The sequence below is a fragment of the Toxorhynchites rutilus genome, chromosome 1 (assembly GCF_029784135.1).
Source record: "Toxorhynchites rutilus septentrionalis strain SRP chromosome 1, ASM2978413v1, whole genome shotgun sequence".
Lineage (NCBI taxonomy): Eukaryota > Metazoa > Arthropoda > Insecta > Diptera > Culicidae > Toxorhynchites > Toxorhynchites rutilus.
The window spans coordinates 178,393,736-178,414,299 of record NC_073744.1 but is presented as its reverse complement, the minus strand read 5'-3'; the positions used below and the strand labels follow the sequence as shown (position 1 = coordinate 178,414,299).

Sequence of the window (20,564 nt, the reverse complement as noted above, 5' to 3'; positions counted from 1 at the left end):
ATCTCTATCGCATTGGGCTCGCAGCAAACAATCTTTGTGATTGTGGCGATGGCTACCACGACATCGAGCATGTTGTCTGGTCGTGTATCCGGTTCCATACTGCTCGCTCTCAGCTCTCTAGAGCACTGAGAGCACAAGGCAGACAATCGGAGATCCCCGTCCGGGATATCTTAGGTAGCCGTGATCCTGATCTTCTGCTTCATCTATACCTGTTCCTCAGGAACGCCGATGTCAACGTTTAATGATGTTTCCTTCGTTGTGTCCCCGTTTTATATCCCTCCTATACGATCGATAAACTTTTACTTAGTCGCGGCAATACATACACACACTCTTTACAGATACACGGGCCAAAGGTTGTGCAGTCCACTGATCATTCAACAAGAGCCAAAGGTTGTACCGCTTATGACAACTCTACACGAGCTGATGATTGCGCCGGTTAGTGGCCATTCTATCCTGGATTCCTCGAGTCGAGAAAGACGCACCACGCTAGATATGGGGTACAGACTAGGGGGGCGTTGCTGATTAATGGTCAGCTGCATCCCAATAGGAGGTATCCCGTGTCGGGCACACGTACAGAGCATCGAAGACTGCAACATACCAATTATGAGAACACTTGTAATACTAACCTCGAGCCAACCGCGAGTAATCGGTTACATATTACTAACATAGTTGTAAGCAAACATTGTCGAAATATTGAACTCCCGGCCCCGTTAGGCTGACGCCATATGAGCCTTAATAAAAATATATATTTTGGATAAAAAAAAATCTGTTTTAAGTCAAATATGCGCCGTTTTGTTCGATGACTTGTTCCCAACAAGATGCCAACTTCATAATACCCCTGTTATAGAAGCTCGCTTCCTTATTGGCAAAAAACTCGGATAGCCAATTTTCACAGGCCTCTTTTGTGGCTAACCTCTGACTACCTAGTTCGTTCGCCATGGACAAAAACAGGTGGTAGTCACTTGGTGCAAGGTCCGGACTATACGGCGGATGCAAAAGAACCTCCCATCCGAGCTCCCGGAGCTTCTGACGCGTCACCAAAGAAGTGTGTGGCCTGGCGTTGTCCTGATGGAAGACAATGCAGCCTCTGTTTATCAAAGATGACCTCTTCTTCATGAGTGTCACCTTCAAGCGGTCCAGTTGTTGGCAGTATAGGTCCGAATTGAGCGTTTGGCCATAGGGAAGCAACTCATAATAGATTATTCCTTGACAATCCCACCAAACACACAGCAGAACCTTCCTGGCCGTTAATGAGGGCTTGGCGACCGTCTGAGCCGCTTCAGCGGGCTTCGACCACGACCGTTTGCGCTTCACGTTGTCGTAAGTGACCCAATTTTCATCGCCAGTCACCATCCGCTTCAGAAACGGGTCGATTTTGTTGCGATTCAGCAGCGATTCACATGCGTCGATACGGCCAAAGATTTTTTTTGCGTCAACGTTTGTGGCACCCATACATCGAGCTTCTTTGTGAATCCAAGCTTCTTCAAATGGTTAATAACGGTTTGATGACTTATCCCCAGCTCTTGGCCGATGCTACGGCTGCTACTATGCCGGTCTTTCTCGGCTAATTCGGCGATTTTGTCGCAATTTTCGACGACAGGCCTTCCGGAGCGTGGCGCATCTTCGACGATCTCTACACCAGAACGAAAACGTTGAAACCATCGTTGTGCGGTGGAAATGGAAACTGTACCGGTCCATAAACTGCACAAATTTTATTGGCAGCTTGAGATGCATTTTTGCCTTTGTCATAGTAGTACTGTAAAATATGTCGGATTTTCTCTTTATTTTGCTCCATATTTGCGACACTATAACTCACGAACGACTTAACCAAACATAACACTGCCAAGTACTATATTATAGCGCGCAAAAATATCTTTCCAACAAGCTATATTATGACTCGATACAATGAATACAACTAGAACTACGCGCTTACAACGACACCTCGCGGAAATACCGCAGGACTTTTTTGACAGCCTAATATGTTGTTTAAGACGTTGAAAATACCTCTTTTCATCTTCAAGAATAAAGTCATCGATTTCTGAGAGGATAGCAAATTCAATGATAATCGAAGCACAGGAATTCGATTACGAATCCCACCCAGCAGACGGTCGAGGAATCTTTGGGAATCCATTCAAACCAAAAACGAACATTAGTCACCAAGCATCGAAATTGGAATAACTTCGGTTGCCTTGGTCCTGTTACATTTTTCTCTAATTGTTTCCAATGTGCAAGGTGATTGGACTTGCCAGTTACTCAATTTGTTCCTGCCACAACTGGCGATAAGACATGGTGATAAGAAAACGTATTTTTGATGTATTTTCCATGTCAACACCTTTTTGGCGTTCCGCATCATGTTCCCTCTTGTTCCCCTTGGGGGAGTTAACTTTGGCCAGCGGCAAAACGCCTTTGCTTCATCAGTAATTATGGCCCCATCACAACATCATTCCCGATAGGCGGGCGTGAAATGTAAGTCGAAATTCTTTGTTTACAATCGAGCAATCAACTCCTCGGTCCTACTCTGAGCACCCGGTAGAGCTCGCAAATTGCCCGCACTGCCACTCTGACTCGGCAACTATTCTCTCGCACACGCACACACGCGCAGCCCCCAAACAAACAAAAGTCAATGATGATACAACAAAAACAAAAGGCAGACAACACGACAAAGAAGCAGCGATTGGAAAACTAGTATGGCTCTGCCGATGCTGTCCGCCGCTGCTGCTGCTGCTGTGGCTCTTTCCTGTCTACAGTAGTTCCCTCTCCTTCCGATCTATTTCTATCTTTATCCATTATACAGATTTTATGTCCAGCGTTTCCGAATAGATGACGGCTGGTCAACACAATCATTGACCGCTACCAACACATGTGGGCGCACGAGTGCCCCTGTGTGTGTGTGTATGTGAAGATATGACGTCTTCATTTTTCTCCGGCGGAACCAGTAACCGGAATCGTGGAATTTTATAGCCGCGGAATTCCTTCACATATATATTCAGTCGCAAACTGGAGAAATTTCAAAACACAAAAAAGCATATAAAGCACAATCTACACACCCTTCTTCTATCGTTGTGGCAAATGTGGCTCGAAATTTCTCCTCCTCTCTCTCTTTTGCTTTGCGTTGCCGCTGGTTTCGTAAATCCTTCAGCTTTTTCCAGTTCCTTCACACAGCGAAATACTTTCCGTACTCTTCACTTTTTTCGCCTTCACTTGTCGCGACGAATAATCACTATTTTTTTCACGCAAGCAAAATGACCGTGCAATCACGTTACACACACGTACACTGGATTAAGAGCGCTGGCACAGGGCAAACTTCCCAAATATTATTTTATTTTTATTGCGGACCACTTTCGCGACCACACATCGGGACGTCTATTGCCACGGACGGTTTCACAGAGAAGGTGGGGGGAGGGCAACAGCAGCAGCAAATAAAGAAAGAAAAAGTTCCGTCGTCCGAACCGAGGGAAAACTGAAATTCCACCGAAACGAATATCTCGCGGCGCGCACTCCAAAGCGAAATTAAGAGCCAATAAAGAAAAGAACTGTTGCTTTCGAGTGCAAAAAATGCACCGCTTGTTCTCCCAGAACGGGACACGGGTATAAATATATATATATAAATTTCACGCAAATCGTCGCGGATTCTCACTTTCGGGGGAAAAATAACTTCGAATTAACACGGGGCAAAAGAGCAAAACGCTGCCGTCGTCGTCGTCGACTCACGAGCAAAAAGCGACACAATAGGCAAGAAAGAATATCCGCATTCAATCCAGTGACACCTCACTCGACCAATACACACGCAACACACAGGCGGACTGACTTTGCATGGAAAACGGTGAAACGGCTCGATACTGCTGTCACGTTCTGGCGCATGTGTTTGCGTACGAGATTGCGGCGTGCATTCCGCCCCAGTTGCAAAACGATGGCGCCCAGTGCTGGAGTATGAATTTGGTACTCTCAACTGGACATAATCGGTTGTTCTTTTGGAGGTAGTAATGCCGTTCCGATTAAGGCAGTATTCTAGTTTAGAAATTAGAAAAAAAAAAAAAATTTCTTCATATTTCTGAAGCTCAGGCATTCAAGAATATCCCTAGAAAGGACTTTTTGGAAAATCCATTATCTACCGAATTAGAGTCCTTTTAGTGATGTGGTATCTCGTTTTGTGCAGCCACAACAAATAAGGGGCTGTTCACATACCACGTGGACTGCGCCGGCTAGTGACCATTCTATTCTGGATTCCTCGAGTCGAGAAGACGCACCATGCTAGATATGGGGTACAGACTAGGGGGCGTTGTTGATTAATGGTCAGTTGCATCCCAATAGTCCTGTGTCGGACGCACGTAGAGAGCATTGCAGACTGCAACATCCCAATTATCAGAGTACTTGTAATACTAACCCCGAGCCAATCGCGAGTAATCGGTTACATATTACTAACATAGTTGTAAGGTAAACATTGTGGAAATATTGAACTCCCGGCCCTGTCAGTCTGACGCCATATGAGCCTTAATAAAAATGTATATTTTGGAAAAAAAATTGTAAGGGGTTGTATCTAGGACACGACCGCATATTTTCGACGTAGAACTACGCAATTATATTATGCAATCTACCTGTTTACCACTTCGAATATTATTTTAGAATGCATCTAAGTTATTGTAATAGATTAGGTTCCTCGTTACAAACTAATTTGATGGACGTTCTTTTACGTTTGATATGTTGCCTAGGACTACCAAAATATGTGAACGGAAGAATTGTCAAACGATCATTGTATTTTACATTTTTCTCTGAAATTATTACACATCTCATGTTTACGTAGTTCTCGAACCTCGAAAGTTCATTCGCCTCTAGTATCTGAAATGACGATTTTCCCAGGCTTCTCAGTTTAAAAGTACGTTTTAGGGAAACATATTCCGGTCTGCACAACGACAAACGAGTACAAAAATACTCAACACCAAAAAAAAAAACCCAACTTGCATGTATTTGCAAAGCGGATTCCCCCAGGCACATTAATTTTGAAGTCCGTGTTAGGGAAAGACAGCTCGGTGGGAACAAAAATACCCCCGACTTGCATGTATAATTGCAAAGCGGATTTCCACAGGTACATCAATTTTGAAGTCTGTTTTGGGGAAACCATAGATCGGGCCAATCAAAACTTGGCAGTTAGGGCGTTTAGATAACGCTTGACATTTTACAGTTAATCAATTGTTCATCTCATGAAAAATAACATTTTAATGATTGTGATAGACGCGTAGAAATATTTCCTATCAATTGATGCAAACATCTTTCTGATCTGTTAAGAAACGTTCGAGTTATAAGCATTAGAAATACGGGTAGGGTTAGCACACAAATCGGCAGAACAAATGTATGGGAAAAAAGAAAATTCTTCCAGTTTTCATGAATTTAAACCGTTTAGAGATTAGAATTGTAATGTATAGCATATCAAACTTAGATCTTAGAGAATTTCCGATTCGATTGGTATGCAAATCATTTGAATTCGTTCACAGTGAAAATAATTATTAACGTTAACTTTATTTCATAAAAACGTGACCTGTTTTCTGATTTGGCACCCTTCCTGAAAGACGTAGTTCTACGTCAAAAAATACCACGTGACATCTTTAGGGGTGGTAGGGGGTAAGAAAATGTCCACGGAGAGGGGGGAGAGGGTACAGACTTAAACCACGTGGACAGGAAAAACAAATATATCTTTTAAATGCAATCACCTATACATTCAAAATTAAATAAAATCTGTTACATTTTTAAGAATTTAAAAACTCTCCGTATTTATCAATAAACGAATTGAGCCGTCTGAGAGTGCAGCCCAGTCAAACGTTCATATTTTTTCTCATATCATTGAACTTTTTCAGTGGAATCTATATTCTAAAAATATCTAATGTAAACTTTCTTTGATTCAACTTTCATAGTTACGGAGTATGCATAGACGCCCATAACCCAAAACTATAAAAATACTTTCTATACATGTTGTTTTATATCGAGAATAGATAGTTTTAGGATAATAACGTCTGTATAGTTTTTCATACAGAATTGCGTGTAAAATGAATGCAGTTGTAAAATATTCAAATTAATGGAACCAAGTAGCTTTTAGGAGTAACGAAGAAACTTATAATTTTGTGTTTTTATGGGTTTTTACTAATTTTCCAAAAATGCATGATATTGTTTTTATCAACCAAATTGAAACTACCATTTTGTCTCAAATTCCGAAATTCTGATTTTTTACTTAAATTCCGATCACTTCATTGTAAAAACTGAATTTATTGAACATCAATGTTATTTTGATACCTATGAATGTTGTTATACAGAAAGGTTTATCCTATAGAATATCGGGGTTTCCATTATTCAATTATTTATAACATTGATGTTCAGTAAACTTAATTTCAAAATGAAGTGTTCGGAATTTGAGTCTGTTCGGAATATAAGTCGAAACGATACAGCGTTCCGAAATCACTTAAAAACCCTTCGACCCTTTACTCCAACACAGCCGGGTGCTATGATTGATGCTAGGATCGTTAGCAAAATCTCAAGCAGAACTGTCAGTGGGATACTCGATATGTTGGCGCCTGTCAGTTCAATAGAGGTTCTCTAAAGACGTCACCCGGGTGCTCCAACACCTCAGGAAGCTTTATGATTTCCAGATGAAATGAGCACACTTCTGAAATAAAGCTGTGAACGTAAATGTACTTTCTAGTATTGAATATGTATTCTATGTAATAGCAACATATTTTTTGAAAGTGTTTAAAAAAAACGTGAACCAAAATAGTACCTGATAATGATTTTAAATCCATTTATTTCAGTTCGATTGGCGTTACTCAAAATCAATCTTTGCAATTGTGTGGTTTAAATTCGGATGCGGATTGTTCAACTGTATTTTGCACGTTTCCGTGTTGGGGAACCAGATAGACTTGATATCTTCGCAGATAATACAAAAACAAAGTATTTCAAGTATCTAAATTTCAACTCATACGAAACATATGCTTTGTTTTGCTAATCGTTTCTCTGCCATAAAACCTGCCACAGCAAAGCGTGACAGGGTATAGCTAGTAAAGTTTGAAACAAATAAACTCCAATTTTTGACTTCATCAAAACTGGAGAAGTACTGGTCAACCACTCCATGTTGCCAAAATGTAGTAATCGGACGGAGCAATGTAGAGGTCCCCCGTAATGGTTTCATTCAGTTTTAGCAGCTCATAGTACACCACACCCAGCTAGTCCCACCAAATAAACAGCATAACCTTCTGGCCGTGAATATTCCGGGCGGCCGTCGATGTTGATGCATGGCCGGGGTATCCATACGTTGCCCGACGTTTAGGATTGTCGTAATGAACCCACTTTTCATCGCCAGTAACGATTCGATGCAAAAAACTCTTTCTTTTATGTCGTTGGAGCAGTTGTTCGTGAAAAATCACGTTCGACGTCTCGTGGCTTCAATTCATACGGCACCCGATGTCCTATCTTTCGGATTATTCCCATCGCTTTGAAACGATCGTATATGGTTTACCGAGCTACTCCAAGTGTATCTGCAAGTTCTTGTTGCGTTTATGTCGGATCTTGATCGAGTAAAGCCTCCAAATTTCAAACTTTTTTGGCGGTCCGGAACGTTCTTCGTCTTCCAAGTCAAAATTGCCACTTTTAAATCGTGCAAACCACGTCTGACATGTTCGCTCAGTTGGAGCATGATCACCATAAACTTCCACCAAAGTGCGAGTACCTTCCGCAGCTTTTTCTTCATATTGAAGTAATGAAGTAACACCTCCCCGCAAAAACACTCTTGTTGGTACGAAATTCGATATATTCGAAGTGGCAAAAAACTATGTTGTTTACGCTTCAACTTTTTGAGATATACTGAAAAAGACGCACAATGACAGTAGCTTTCCAACGAATGTCTGGACATTTGATTTACTGGAATAATAATCAAGTTACATCATCTGTTGTAAAACCGAAGAAACTTATCGGTACACCTAATAACATCTCAAATTACATTCGAATGCCTAATCTAATCACCTAATCTTCAAATTGAATCTAACACCTAATCTTCAAATTGAATCTAACACCTAATCTTCAAATTAAAAATGGCGTCAATTGTTTTCGAAATTCTGCATTTTAACTGGTTCAAAGACCAGTTAGCGTTCGCCCAGTTAAAAAGCAGTCCAGTTAAAAAAATTCAGTTACCGAATGATAACTGTACATACACCCTCTTGCAGAAATAATACGGAACATCTCCGGTGTCCGCTAGAAACTAAAAAAAAACAAAATTGGGTAAATTTATTAGATTAGAAGGTTATTTATAAGATTTATTAGAATTATCAGATATTTTTTTTGTTTGGTTGTCATTCAGAACATCCATGACAGACAGCGGCTCAATTTGTTTGATGAATCTGGTATTTGTTTTACCAGCTTCCTAAATAATCATATTACTTCAAAGAATCGCTGGCTGTTCAATGACCCTTATTCTGTATTTCGATCGATTCGAAATATTTCGAACGACTTGATAAAATTCCATCCTGTATTCCGTTCGAGTGCATTTTAAATTTCGTTCGATCTGTTTCTCTTCGAACATTAAATTGGCAAAACGTTCGAAATAGGGAATGCGAAATTATATTTCCAATCAAATAACGATTTCGAACGAACTGGAAATCCGTCGGAATACAGAATAGGGCTGAATGAGTCGGTTCGATTTTTATTCCCAAAGGAGTATATCAGGGACGAAAACCAAAACGGAATAATTCTCTGAAAATATGAGACAAGCAAACCAAACAACTCGCGAAAATTCTGACAGTTGCATCGATAGCTTCCACTCGGTCGATTCTATCGACTTTGTCCGGTATCTATAATAGTAAAATAGAGCTAACGAAGAACATTTTTATCGACTTGATTTCTATAATAGGGCCCAAGATTATCTTGATTAACAAAAACCGAAATTTTGCTCGATATGATAGTGATAGTCGATTCTCATCGACTCGATTTACATAATAGGGCACAGTGTTTTTGGCCACGGCTTTAAGCCCTTCAAAGATGTGTACAACATCTTTGAACAACAGCATCTGATAATTTTCAATGGTATCGGCCGGATTTAGTTTGATGTTTGTTAACGAATTATTATGAGTCGATTTAATACACGGTGCACATACACATACATACGGACAAATGTCCGTGCATATTTTGGGCCTCAGTAACTGGACTAAATTAATTGTGGTTGCTGGCCCTCCCAGACACAACGCATTTAGTTAATTGAACTATTCATCGAATACTCTACTTCAGTTTATTTGAACACCTGAATGAAATGGTTTGTACGAAATTTAAGCAACTTTTTATTATAGGTATCGAAAATATTCTTTCCAAATTCCATTTCTTAATTAGTAGCATTGTTAGAAATCGCTACCAGACATTATGATGGCCTTGCTACGTTTTGGTGGCAAATGATAAGGATTCCAAATAATTGGACTGCCCGGCCGAACCGATACACGCGACTGCTGGTTCCGCAAAACTCCCGAATCTGAACCATTGAACGATTGCAAACTTGTGACTGTCGTGGTTTTATTCTCCCTAGGAAAGAACTGTTCACTTGGTGATGGTTCTGTACCAGGTTCTCCAAACGATGCCACGCAATTCGATGGTTTTCCCGTTTCGGATGTTGTAGGTTCCAAAGGATGGGACTGCTTGTCTGGCGACAGCCCCAGACCAGAATCATTCATCGATTCCTCATGATTCGATGCCATTCCTATCTCGGATGTTGAGTGTTCCAACGAACAGAACTGATAGCTTTTCAAAGTGATCTGTGTGGGAAATATTGAAACTCGTGAATTGAATCACTTGAAACAGTTATTAAGCTTACCGTAATGTTATAAACAGAGAAACGTGTTCAACTGATAAAAATGTCTTTTGAGTTCGACCTGCTCGATTGTTCTCGAATTAATGGAGGGGATTTGCTAAGTAAAGTTTTTTTACTTATTCAAAAAGGCGCGAAAAGAAGGTGCTTTCGCGTTGACGGATTTGACCTACATGTGTTGTCATTGGGGAGTGAGTATGATAATGAATTTTCAGACGCAATAAACACACTTTCAAAGTGCAGTTTATAAATGGAAATTTACTTTTTAGTATCGAATATGTACTCTATGTAATAGTGCAACACTTTTTTTCGCAAATTGGAAAATATATTGAGCAAAAATCGTGTCTGGTAATGATTTTATATTATAATGGTAAGCTATAGAAGAAATATAAGGAAATTAATATGAATATTGTTAAGAAAGAATCATAAACACATGTTAAAAGTAATCAAATGACATCAAGTCAAAAATTTTTATTCAAATTTTAACAATTTAAAACTACATTTGGATCTGTTAATCTGATAGGAAGTAAAGTGATCCACAAGCACTAACGTGGCCATCAGATGTCGACACTGTATATTTTTAATCGTGGATCAAGGTATATTACATCAATAACAGGTATATTACATATATATCAAGGCGCCTAGAAGTATATCCTGAGGTGGGCCAATTTGTTGAAACCATCTTGGAAGCCTACTGTGTGTGCATTCGTGAAACTGAAAACGTTTTTTTTTATTACAGAGTCAGTTTGGAACTGACTCAGTTTTAAAAACGAATTCGCTAGAAGTCGTACTTCGGTCGTTTTGAGTTTTTGTTTCTTCCAGGTGTTGTTATCGATTTCAGTGCAATCCAACGAGTGATAACAATAATAATTTGTCTTTAGAACGAGATGTTGATATTTGGATTGTTGTTTAGTAGTTTCAAATTTCAAAATCTTATCGTGCAACGTAATATGTCCAACGCGCGTCGCGCGTCAGTCAAAACGTCCAATGTAACATTTGTCGTTCCGAGGCTTCAGCTTTGAGTTCAAATCACGGGACAACAGTTATGATTAGTTTTTCAGAGTTATTATTGACTGCTAGTGGTGAAAGTAATGATGAAGATTGATGCCTTTTAAGACGATTCGCGGAGTAATGTTCGGGTCTTTAACTTCGTTTTTCTCGAGGTGACGAAAATGTTACATTGGACCTATGTAACAAATGTAAACAAATCGAGTTAATGGATGCACACTACTAGTTTTCAATCATTGAATGCATTGCGGAAACAATCGTTTAAGTATCCTTTCTACCTTTTTATTACCGACACAAAAAATGTCCAATGTACAGATTCGAATTTCAAGCACTCAACTGTTACTTCGAACGCCACTTTCCTCTGACGCTCGATATGTCCGAAGTAACGATACAATCAAAACAACACGAAGTCGTACTCCGGACATTTTGATTTTTTGTTACTTTCGGGTGTTGTTATCGTTTGTAGTGCAAATCAACGAGTGATAACAATAATGATCTACTTTTGGCGCGAAGTGCAGGTATTTGGATTATTGTACAGTAACTATTTTCAAATTCTTATCGTGTGTTGGCAACCTTTTCGTTCAATTGATGTTGACATTTCGATTTCTGCGTTCGTTGAGTTTCGGTATTTGTCAGTTACAATACCAAACATTGTTTTCAAGATTGGACTAGTTTACAAAAACACGAATGGAATGTAAGGATTTTACTCATTTGATATACAATTTCATATATTGTTTTGTTGTTTTCAGCTGAAAATATTACGGAGCAATACGCAGTTATAGTGGCGGTCGCTCTTCATACATTCGTGTGTATGTATGGATTCGGGCTAGTCGGTCACTTTAAAAACAATGAATCAGATCGTGAATTACGAGAGAGCACTCCGGTAAAAACATTGTTTCATTAAATAACTCGCAACTTTCCTGCCTTCTAGACCCCCATGACAGGATTCAAAATAAACTAGAATGATGCATCTTCAATGAACACCGGATCTACGAATGAAATAGAGAGAGAGAGAGAGCAGAATCATAGCTGAGCACAGTCCCGGTGATGCTTCAATAGATGCTGATTTAACCACTACCGAGATCATGTCGGAGGTGATACATGATGAGAACAGTACGGCACTACTGCGAGAATTTAACAAACATTCAAACTCGCTAGCGATAAAATGTTCAACATGAATGTTCTTTATTACACTAGAATTATTTGTTTTCAATTTCATCATTTGTTTTTGTTTTATGTGGAATCTTATTAAAGTCGCCTGCCCAAGAGCGACTTTATGTAACCTTATGTCTTTTTTATGTAACCACTAAATTTGTAGTGATGATGATTATCTGTTTCACGCAGTTGATTTTAATATTGGACTGAATTGGAAGCATTTTTCTACACAAATGTTGTATTATAAAGCTGCTCGTTTAAATACCAATGAGAGTATTGAAAAGTTACGTATATATTGATGCTTTTGATTCTACTTCCTTTCGTTCGAATTAAAGAAAAATCTAAGCAAAACAGATCTTTTGGAAACAAACTGTTTTGTTAATAATTCGCTCTCCATATGATTTCCTGGGGTAATTGAAGAAATGACATCTCAGCTAGCGTAATGACGTGTGATGCATGATGACAGATGAAAACTTAACGATTTTGTCACGTTTGAGTTGCCTTAGGCCGTCTACACAATCGCATCGCCAACTCAGCTCTGCCCATTGAGACAACTCGAACGCGATGAATTCGTTAAGTTTTTATCCGTCATCATAAACTGCCTAATCGCTGGCAGAGATGCCATTTATTTAACTGCCGAAAAAATCATACGGAGAGCAAATTATGAAAAATTGGTTTGAAAAAAACTACTTTACTTGGGATTTTTCTTGACACCAGGCAAAGAAAAAATAAATAAAAACTTAATTTCACAAATCATCGAATCAAATTGAATGCATACGCGGCTTCTTAAAACTACAATAGAATCAAAAGGGCACATTTGAAATACAATTTACACTATAGCAGAAAAAAAATCTGCTTATCTGGCATTCCTGGATGTACTTTTTTCGAAGGTGTTTCATCTCATATATCAAACAATAATACCATTTTTATTTAAAAAATGTACCGTTGTGTTAATATTCCTTCGTGTGTACAATAGATTTCAGAATTTCTTTTGGGTTCTGCTTTTTTTCTAAATTCTAAATATTTCTAAAAAATGGATGTATATATTTATTTTTCGTTGGAGTAATACCACAAACCAGCAAACAATATTTACAAACATAAAAAAATCATTGAAATAAGAATACAGCCGAAAAGAATTATATAAAGAAAACAGAAAAATTTTCAACAATTCTTCTAAAGAATGATTTATGTATACACTAACGCTAAATATGAAAAATTATCCCAGGGGTCACATATTCGCAGACCGCACCTTCGCACATGGTACAATCGAGAATCAGGGATGATAACGGTTTCCCGGGAAATCTGACCAGAATTATCCAATCTTAGGCTATCTGTTGGTATTTGTTAAATCATTATTATAACCGACGGCATCAAGCTAAAGGTGACATATTTACCTAACATACTTATTTCGGCTCGCTGATAACAACAGACAGCAACAATTGCTGTTAACTTGGAAAAAACACATCCAGCGGATTCTGTGCTTCTTGCTCAATCTCCAATATTATACGCATCCTTGACCAAATCAGCACTCTTCCCGGACGGTATATCAAGAGAACTTACATATTGATGGCATTTCCTAACGTCAAACGAATATATATTATATATAAACTAAACCAAAGTAGCAAAATATTTACATCTCGTTCGTTCATAGAAACAGATGCGCCAATATTGTAAACACTGTTTTGCATCACCACTGACAGATATTGAAATTCAATGAACGCAGAAATCAAAACGTCAACAGCAATTGAACGAAAAGGTTGCCGACACAAATCGCGCGCGACTCGACATGCTGAGTTGAATCGAAAAAGTTGGTCCGACCAAAGTTGCCAGTTGCCTAGTGTGTATGCTCCAATTTGATTACACATGTTCTCAACTTTTTTGACAGATTCGTTAAGTTGCTTTCCAACTTAGGTTGCCTAGTGTGTAGATGGCCTAAATGTGCAGAGCTGAGTTGGAGATCCGATTGACATCGCCAACATAGATCGGGTTGCGGCTGCGTACACTGAGAGAAATATTCAGTAAATATGACGAATTTTTTGGTAAATATTACCAATTCGTTAGTTATTTTTCGACCCTACTACCCTACACTTAGAAAAATCCTCGGTCGAGAACTAGCAAAAACATTTGGTAATGCAAAATTAGTAGAATGTACAACTTTTTTGTACATATTGTCAACAAACCCGCATCCCTACCAGAGATTAGTATATTTTACTCGATAACATTAGTAAGCTTGGATTTTGTCATATCTGAAAACTGGTGAGAAAAGCGGGTATTAACCTAAGTGGTGCGGACTCAATCCACTTCATTCTCAAGCAAATTCATGCATGTTTTCAAGCGATTTCTTGCAATAAATTCTCAGACCACCAGAGATGCCAGATTTACAAATATGTTTGTAAATTTACAGACATATCTGTAAAACATTCATCACATCTATTCATCACATCAAAAATATTTGACTCACCATATGACATTTTTCCATAGTTTTAATACAGAAAAGTTATTATATTTAGTATATATCAATACACATGACGTTAGACCAGCGATACTCAACCTGCGGCCCGGCAGTCCTTCTTGTTGGCCCATCTGGTTTGTATGATGTTTGGAACTCATACACATAAGTACTTTTGCCTTGACATCATTGCAGACGAAAAAGAGGATACGGTTATTCACAATTAATGAACAATTGCATTCTCTGCAGGTAAGGAAAAATCTTGAACGAAAATTGTCTCTGATAATTATTTTCTGTTCTAGATAAGATTGTTTTGCTGAAATGCAAGGAGATTTATTGAAAAATAGTAGGGTCAGGACTATGTCTTCTAAGTATTTAAACAACATCGAATAAAAATTTTCATTCTATTTTCAACAACTTACATTTGCTTTCGGGTCTGCTTATGACGAAATATGGGTTACTGTTCGATATTGTTACGACAGACATGGTTCATGGCCGTGTGGTGATCTAAAACTTGTATAGCCTTGCATGGCGGATGGAAAATATACACTGCATTTTTTTATAAATTTCATCAACGACAAGACCGCAAGCCTAAGACGGCGCCAGTGGTTGTGTGGTTAACGTAACAGCTTCACAATCCGATCAGCCTGGGTTCAATCCCAGCTGGCGTCGTTGGGATTTTCTGAGGTGAAAAATCTCTGGTTACGTCTTCCTTCGGAAGGGAAGTAAAAGAAGTTGACCCGGCTCATGAGTTGTTGAGTCTGATAGGTAGGAACAGGTGGAGTCGCCTCCCTGATGTCGGTGATTGGCACTAAAGTGGCGGAAATAGGCCGACGAAAAATAAGCGAAGATAAAAAAAAGACCGCAAGCCTTGGTAGATGTCCAATATATCAACGGAGAAATACTGTTTTTCATAAAAATTAACAACGCGTATGTTTGTGTATGTATGTGTAGATCGTTGAAACATTTAAACACACTTACAGCACATAAGTTATTAAGTGGTCCGAAAAATAATTTTTTTCCACTTTTTCCCAAAAATGACAAATGAAAATTAATAACTTTTGAATCACTGAATCGATTTAGATGATCGACATATAAAATTGACCTAGCCTTTTATAAAAAAATATTTAACTTGCGGAAAACATAATTATATTTTTGTAATTATTGATTGTAGTCGTTTTTTATTTTTTATGACTTTAGACTAGAGGGCGCTATATTTTTTTATATTTTTTCTTGAAAGCTGAGGATTTTTTACACAACATATCTCGATATCAGGGTTGCTATTTTTTCGTTTTTTAGATATGATTTTTAAAAACAAATCATTTTTCCCCATTTGTCCAAAAATAACTTTCTGCAAAAAATCATAACATTTGAACTACTGAACCGATTTAGATGATCGATATATTAAATTGAAGCCAATAAGCAAAATTCACACTTGCGGGAAGATAGGATTCTAGTAGCATAGGTCTAGTTTAGTCACATATGAATATTGATCGAAGACTTAAAACATGTTAAATTTACAAAATTCTAACTTAAAAACGATAATTTTAGCATCTCTGATATCGAGATATGTTAGGTAAATAATCCTCAGCTTTCCATAAAAAATATAAAAAAATATAGCGCTCCTATCTTTAACCGAGAAAACTATGAAAAACTAACTGAATCCATAATTACAAAAACAAAATTCTATTTTTTCGCAAAAGTAATATTTTTTCAAAGAAAAATAACTCGTAAGCTTCAAATTGATATGTCGATGATATGAATCGGTCCAATAGTTCGAAAGTTATGACTTTTTGTAGTGGGAAAAATGGGGAAAAAATGTTTTTCGAACCATCGATTAGTTTTGCAAAATCATATTTCAAAAACGAAAAAAAAATAGCATCTCTGATATCGAGATTTTTTTTATAGATATGCAAGTTAAATATTTCTCAATTAAAGCTCATTGGCTTAAATTTGATATGTCGATCATCTAAATCGGTTGAGTGGTTCGAAAGTTATAAATTTTTGAAAAAAGTCATTTTGGGGAAAAGTGGAAAAAAATGATTTTTGGTATCACCCTAAAATGGAAATGGGCACCCTAATGACAAATTAAAAAAATACGAGTTTAATGTTTTGCGATAAAGAACAAAATTACCACTTTTGACGAAGATCTGACAACCACTATATTAGTTTGGCATGGAATGGCTGTATATATATACAGAATACAATCTTACGTGCATCGTGATGTACAAAGTATTAATGAATAAGTGAAAATTAACGTTAAAAGACATTTCTATAGATCTGCACACTTTTACAGACTTTTCCACATTTTTAACAGACATTCACATGTTTTTACAGACTTTTTTTAAAAATCATCTGGCAGCTCTTCCTTCCACTTTTTATCGAATATTTCCAAATCGCAGGAGTAAACATTTACGTGACTCTGACTTTGTTTGTTTTTGTTACGTTCGCAAAAACGTTATGACAAAGAGAGGGGACATCAAAAATGCGTTGCTCAGTGAAAGGCTGAGATGCTCTTTCAGAGATGCAATGGTTAATTAAACAATTGACGGGAAAATGTAGTTCGTTCATTTTTTAATTTTACTTATTTTTGCCCTTGACAACAATACCTCTTTTATAGTGTTGATTATCATAAGAAAAATAACACTCCTGATCGTTGGATCTCTTTTGACATTTCAATTGGATCTTTTTTGACAGCCGTTTTGATTCAGTCCGCACTACCTAGGTATTAACCATTTTCATTGTTCCCATGAGGCAATACGGAGGTATAATAAGGATATAATTCTGATACGTGCATTTTCGGCGAGAAAATGTAGCCGATATTGGGCTTCCGAATCATGGTTCTGTTTGACATTTGTGTTTATGAGTACGGTCGAAAATGACTATAGATTGGTAGTATTTACCAAAAAATTCGTCATATTTACTAATTATTTCTCTCAGTGTACATCCTACGAAAAAAAATTGGTAGGCACAAGTGCCAAACGAAACTACGGTTTGTAAGTCCAGTGTTGGCTCAATTTTGACCCAACAAAATCGATTCATCCGTTCAGTGTTGGCACACCATCGGTACAATACAAGTGAAATTGATGGTTCTCATTTGTAATTGGGATTAGGGATATTAACAATAAGTTTTGAATAATATTTATTTCAAAAGCTGTGTTGAAATATTTTTATCTTTATTTAATTATTGAAAAGCTTTTCCAGTAGGCTTTCAACGAGTGAGTTTTGTATTACAGTACTCAATAGAATACTTTTTCGGGCATCCTCATTCTCTACAGCTTAGGCAGAACTACATGGTTGAAATACAAAAATTGAGTTTCGTTATGAAAAAGGCCTTGAGTGCAGCAGGTGTTTTTCACCTGAAAATGGAAAAAAAGGTGCACAGTCAAAACTTGAAGAGAAAATATAGAATTAACTTAACCGTTAAAAAGAATCAAAATACGCCAAAAATTCATATGTCAAACAATATAGAGTAAAAATACAAACAAACATACAAGCCTTCGCAACTTATCGCCTTCGTAGAAGTTAGATGTTAGTGGCAGTTGGACTCTCAGTGCTTCCCATATATCCACCTCGTCGTTCTCGCTACGCGACTCGAATCGCAAATTACATCAATTCATCCTCATCTTCGAAGGTGATTTGAAGATGGAAATCGGAACCACGTCGTACATACTCGGATGGGACATCGAAACACAAATCCTCGATAATGCATGTCGTACGCTCTTTGCTCTTCTTGATGTGGCTCACGTTGATCACGGGTGCACCTATCGCGAATACGTTGCCAAATGCAACAATCACGTTCAACAAATGGAATAGCTCGATTTCTACAAAATAGAACGAGTTGTGTAACACTGCGGCAAACATTTAGAAAATAATTGAATATTCACCTATTTTCACTGGTAATCCCGATGGAAGCTGCATGGTACCGAAATCTTTTAGTTTGGTCACTCACGGACTGGTCATTGTAGCCATGTATGTTGTATGTTTTTCACCCGGCCACATTATAGCTTTGAATCGAGGCACCTTTCTTTTCTGTTTTCTAACATTTCTCCCATGGAGGTCAATGTCAGTAAAATACTCCTTCGCGGCGGAATCTGTCATGAGCAATTCATTCGACGAGATAGCAGTCTCCTGAAGTTGTCCGAGGGGAACATGCATTGACAGTAGAGGCAGCTGACTGGGTTTGGCGCTAGGTTGCAGGTGGATTTTTTCTTCTGCTGTATCGACGATTGATTTGAATCTTCTGTGTCGCAGTTGTTGCTCTTGCACGCCGAGCCGGAAGCCACCAACCCCTCCTCGTCGCTTGTGCAGCGGAATATCGGATATGCTGTAAGAAAAATATTCATATTCATAATATATAAGATCTTTCGCAAATCTAACTACACAAAAAAGTCGAAATTCACCTAAAATAGTTCTCGTACACCACGTTCGTACCGTTATCTTCACCGACGGTTCCAGCAAGGAAGCGGACGAAATCACTTCGGAGCAAATTTATACACAAAATGACTCTCCATTAACCCCCGGACGCGAATTTTCTGTTGTTGAGCGACCGGATATGCCCCGCAAATCGTGCTTTGATGGTAGGGTTTGTGGGCTGCTGTTGGTAGTCGTCGCTGAGTGCCACCGCAAAGAGCTGCTGTAGAATGTTGCTAGCCGTGATAAGCGAGTGCGGACGCTTCCCGCTGTAGTTGTTATTATTGTTGTGACGATGTAATTGGAACTATCGAACTTTCGAACATATTGTCCATCAGCTGGTGAGAATTTTGGCTGCGGACAGTGTGTAACTGAAACAGCACAGACGATCTGCGCTGGTGCTACTGCTCCTCATCCGAGTCGATTTTGTCCGAATTGTGATTTTTTTTTGCTGATAATTGCTCGGTGCGTAACAGTTGCTTCACGATGCTGGCGGTACGATTAGCCAAACTGATATCCATCGCTTCCTGGGACGACGAGTCGAGCAAGGGGGAGCAATTCATTGCTGGTTGTGATCTGTTGAAAACGGAAGAAAGGAAAAAGTAAACGTTAGTCAGAGCATCAATCAAATGTCATCATCGTAATGCACGTGGATTTCTGTCGTTTTTAGCCTCCATTGATTAGTTTGTCCAAAAACATTTCGCTCCTTATCACTTATCAGCTCCTCGTTTTACTCCCGAGTAAAACATTCGTTATTGTTTTCTGCGGTTAGAAACTGAAAAAGAAAAATATTTGGGTAAAATGAATCATAACAAAACATCAATTACCTCCGAATCGATTCTCTTCCACAAGAGGAATGGCGATTGCATACACAGTTGCTAGGTATGAACATACTAGAGATTACTTATGCTATGAAGTAAAATTTACGAATCATTGGTAGGGATGTAAATTGCATCTGACATCAGTTTTACCGAATTTTGGTATTATGTACAAAAAATGTGTATATTTTACCAATGTTTCAACTACTAAAGATTTGGTAGCTGCATTTACTAATGGTTTTCTCCAGTATAATGTGTAGATGGCCTAACTCGAAATTATATTCATTATTTTTTTTCTGAGTGTACTGTCATCGCGACAATATAAATCATACACTGGAGAAATAGTTTAGTAAAAGCAGCTACCAAATCTTTAGTAGCCAAAACATTGGTAAATTATACAAATGTTTTGTAAATATTACCAAAATTGCGTAAAAGCGATGTCAGACGCAATGAACGTTCCTACCAGAGATTCGTAGATTTTACTTCATACCATTAGTAACTTTGTTTTTTTGTCATACCTAACATCTGTGATGTGCGCACTTTGCAAATCGCCATTTCTATTTTGAAGATGAAGCGATTCGGAGGTAAGCATTTTTTTGATGTTACGTTTCATTACATATATACATATTTAATATTATTAACATATGTATTTCTTTTCTTCATAGAGACACGAGAGAACGAAATGCGGATGAAACGTGCTGGTGCTACCCAAGACGGGTCTATGGTACTAGGTGAGGCCGTTTCGTCACTAAGTTGGTTAGGGGAGCGGTATATGAAAACAGCACGGAAGAAAGCAGAAGGGGAATTATTTGCTTGTAGCGTGAAAGAGACAGACTGATCACGAGCGAGCTTCGGCAATAGCGTATTGTGTTTTGTTTACAAACAAAATACAGTA

At 38.2% G+C, this 20,564-nt stretch overlaps 1 protein-coding gene and 2 long non-coding RNA genes across 4 annotated transcripts in view; 1 reads left to right on the top strand and 2 right to left on the bottom strand.

Moving 5' to 3' along the window:
- LOC129764258 (moesin/ezrin/radixin homolog 1) overlaps positions 1–3,762 on the bottom strand; it is a 114,866-nt gene extending 111,104 nt beyond the window's left edge. For both annotated transcript variants that reach the window (XM_055763367.1, XM_055763291.1), the window contains exon 1: positions 3,048–3,762. The gene's annotated coding sequence lies outside the window, so the exon portion shown is untranslated. The remainder of the gene's footprint in view (positions 1–3,047) is intronic.
- Positions 3,763–11,447: 7,685 nt separating this feature from the next.
- On the top strand, positions 11,448–12,052 carry LOC129763172 (uncharacterized). Its single transcript, XR_008740819.1, has 2 exons — positions 11,448–11,528; positions 11,584–12,052. It is a non-coding gene; the product is annotated as an uncharacterized LOC129763172 (long non-coding RNA).
- Positions 12,053–17,693: 5,641 nt separating this feature from the next.
- On the bottom strand, positions 17,694–18,724 carry LOC129763425 (uncharacterized). The gene is made up of 3 exons (XR_008740920.1): positions 18,326–18,724; positions 17,933–18,262; positions 17,694–17,797 (listed from the first exon to the last, which is right to left on the bottom strand). It is a non-coding gene; the product is annotated as an uncharacterized LOC129763425 (long non-coding RNA).
- Positions 18,725–20,564: the final 1,840 nt, after the last annotated feature.